The sequence below is a fragment of the Pterocles gutturalis genome, unplaced genomic scaffold (assembly GCF_000699245.1).
Source record: "Pterocles gutturalis isolate BGI_N339 unplaced genomic scaffold, ASM69924v1 scaffold15078, whole genome shotgun sequence".
Taxonomy (NCBI): domain Eukaryota; kingdom Metazoa; phylum Chordata; class Aves; order Pterocliformes; family Pteroclidae; genus Pterocles; species Pterocles gutturalis.
The window spans coordinates 1-3,515 of NW_010120746.1; positions in this window are offsets into that span (position 1 = coordinate 1).

Below are 3,515 nucleotides of genomic sequence, written 5' to 3' on the forward strand. Positions count from 1 at the left end.
AGCTGTACCCCCAACTCTACAGGACATGGCCTCAGCCCCAGTAACCTCCACTTTCTCTTTCCCATCCATCCAGCACTGGTTAAACTGGTTGGACGGAGCAGCTGAGCAGGAGCCACCAGCCGTGGGGTGCGGCTGCACTGACCACCCCGGATGCGGTTCCTCCTGGCATGGACCCCGCTACCCGCGTGGGGCACCCCCCACCCTGCTTCTGCTGCGGGGTGAGAGCTGGGGACCCCCAGCGCTGAGCTCTAAACAAACAATGCAGTGCTCGTCCCCAGAGCCGTGCCAGTCTGGCCCTAACAGTATCTGACGGGCTGGCGGTGCCCAGAGCTATACCAGTCCCCAGCACCGTGTCCTGTGTCACCCTCAGCCCGTGTCATGGCTTATCTTAATGCCCACAGCCACACCGCAGAGCTGCCGGGGTAAATGGGATCTGTGGGGCAGCAAATGTGGGGATACGATGGGGGCCAATTACTCCTGGCAGGACAGGGGATATCTCTCCCATCTGGTGTCCCAGCCACTTGCTGCACCACAGGCACCTTTTCTTGCTGGCCCTTGTGTCACCAACTCACTCCGAACTCATGACCACCTCTTCTTGCTGCAGCAAGATGCCAAGCCTGGGCTAGCAGCACCCTGTGCCATGTTGGCCATTTGCCTGAAGATGCCACAGAGCTCAGACGAGCAACAAGGGTACAGCTGGGACACATGGCTGGCAGCCACCAGCTCTGGCGATGAGATCGTGACAGCCCTCTGCCACCCGTCCCTGGGCTCAAGGAGGAGTTGCCCTGAGCCCATCGGTGCTGCGGCTGCTCCTCAGCAGTGGAGGGGCCCATGGGCACCATCCAGCAGCTTGCTGCTGCCCTGTGTCTCTGGGGAGGGCATGGGGACAGCCCAGGAGAGGCTTACGCTCACCCACGCTCCCGGCACAGTGTCTCAGCATCTCCAGGGAGTGTCCGTCCCTTGCTGTGATCTTCTCCAAACGGCCGATTATAGGGCCTGGGTTGTGGCACATTGGTTGGGCAGATGGGCAGGAAGGCCATTTCTCCATGTCAGTAAAGCCAGCGGGTGCCTGCAGGGTGTTGGGAGAATTGCTCAGGTCTGCTGGTCTCCTGGCTCCCAAGCACAAGGGGAAGGAAGGGGTCAGGATGGGCCCCAGGAGGACCCAGAGGGCTCCTGGCATGTCAGGCATGTGTAAGGGTCTGGGGAGTGTCACCCGCTGGGGGCACCTCTCCCATGGGTGCATGGAGTGACCGTGGCACTTCCTTGGGATCTGCTGTGGGTCTGTGAAGAAGGGCACTCTGGGAAAGGGGGTGCTCAACATCGTCCATGCCAGAGAGCCCCTTCGGGCATCTGACCAGATCACCTGGGATGGGGGAGAGCCAGGGGCGGGTTGGGCAGGAGACTCTCCAATGCTACATGCCCTGCCCATCATCTCTTGGCCATGGTGCAGCGCTGTCACGTCTCACTCTGCTCCAGAGACACCTGCGTTTCGGCAGTGGGTGGAAAAATCTTCCCCAGGGGCAGGTTTCTAACTCCAAGCACTGGAAGTTCAGCCAAGGTGGCCAGCTTTCTGGGCACAGGGCGAGCCCCGGGCTCAGCTCCAGGCTGAGCGCAGACTTAAGACTCAGCACCAGTGTCTCCTCGGTGGTCTTGTCTTGCCCCAGGCAGAAATGGCAGGGGCTGCTCCTGGGCATGGGGACATCCCTGTGTGCTGTGGGATGCTGTGCCCAAGAAACAAAAGGTCCTGGCAGCACCCAGCACTCATGACTGTGCCGCGAAGGAATGAAGCTGGGGCGGGTGATCAGCTAGCGTGACCTGGTGCCTCCTGGTTGGCACGCTGGCCCTGCCTGCCCCGGGGCCACAGCACGGCATGGCAGGCCAGGGTGACGTGACAAGGGGGATGGGGCACACAGCCATCCTGCCCTTGCTGGCCCATGGGCCCAGGTGGAGCACCCATGTTTGCAACAGTCTGTCGCCACCTTGTCACACGAGATGGTTTGCTGCCAGGCACTGGTTTGAAGTGACAAGGACCTAGAGATGGCTGTGTGATGCCAGGGTCTGCTCCACTCACACAGTGCCCTGGGTTTGCTCCAGCCCATGTGTGTCATGGAAGTGGCTGGCTTGGCAAGTACCAGCACCGGGCAAATGGGTGCCAAGTTGTTGGCTTGGACTGGCCTGAGACTCATCCACTAGCAGAGGGCTAAAACCAGCATCAACATATCCAGAGAGGGTCCCAAATACCCCTGCCAAGGAGCCAGAGGGGCACGAGTCACCAGAAGGCAATTCTCCAGATGCATCCCGCAACCCTGCCTTGCCCCTTGGCATGTGTTCCTGGTGAGTGTACGTGTGTGCCCATGCCGGGTGCTTGTGAAATGGCAGGGAATGAGCCGTCACAGCTCTGCAGCCTGTCCCAGGCCTCCCCTCAGGCAGAAATCGACCCATCCTAACAGAGAGAGCAACAATACTTGGGCACCTGCTTGTCTCTGCTCCATCACCATGTAGACCACTCATCCCCCCCGAGTCCTGCTCCCAGCATCTGCCCGGCTGGGTCCCTTCTCCCTCTTTGGGAGAAGCTGTGCCTGTGCCAGACCTGTGAGCAACCCAGCCTGTGCTCAAACATGGTGAAGGCACACTCGATACGCATGCTGGGCTGCTCTCCCGAGCAGGGGGATGCCACACAGCGAGTGGGTGCCTGGGGCAGCATTTCTGGCACCTTTGCCGCAGGCAGAGACCCAGGGAGGGATGCACAGCCCCCGGGGCCAGCTCTGGCCCTGCTGGGTGTGTTTGCTTGGCAGCGGGAGCCGAGTGAACCTGCTGCTGTGAGCAAACAAACAGGAGCTGGGCAAACGGCAGCGAAGAAAACACCCCGCAAAGCCGGTGTGGGTGAAACTCTGGGCACCGGCAGGGCAAGGGCTCTGACAATGATTAAACTGGCCAACCCAGATTTCCCGGCAAGGCAGTGCTGGGCTGGGACCTGGTGGTTCATATTATGCAAATCACCTGGATCTGGGAGCATGAACGTTTCGGGCTGGAATTCCCCTCGGGCCGCCAGATCGCGTTACACCGCCTGCACTATAAAAGAGGAGACAAGGGCAAGGCTTGCCCATAGGCACCAGGCTCCCCAGGCCCATGAGCAGTGGCTAGCGGCCGGGCAGGGTGCGCTCCGTCTCCCCTCGCTGCTCTCTGGATTAGCTGTCCCCGCCAGGATTGCCATCACAGAAGGTACCAAAACTTTTTCATCCGGGGCCTGTTGATGTCTCGCAGCCTGGGACGGCTGCTTTGCTCCTCTCCCTGTGCATCTTGGTCTTTTCTCGCTCCACGCCTGTTCTCCCATCACAGCTCCCAGCCCTTTTGGGAGGCCAGCGATATGGTGGTCTGGAGGGGCCCCCCGCTTCGGCCCCTGGGTTTTGTCAAGCGAACAGCAAGATTTGGCTTTTCCACGAGGGCCAGGCAGGGGCTTGGTCCCCACCTGGCTGCAGAGTTACTGGGATGTGCTTCCGGGACTGGCTGAGAGG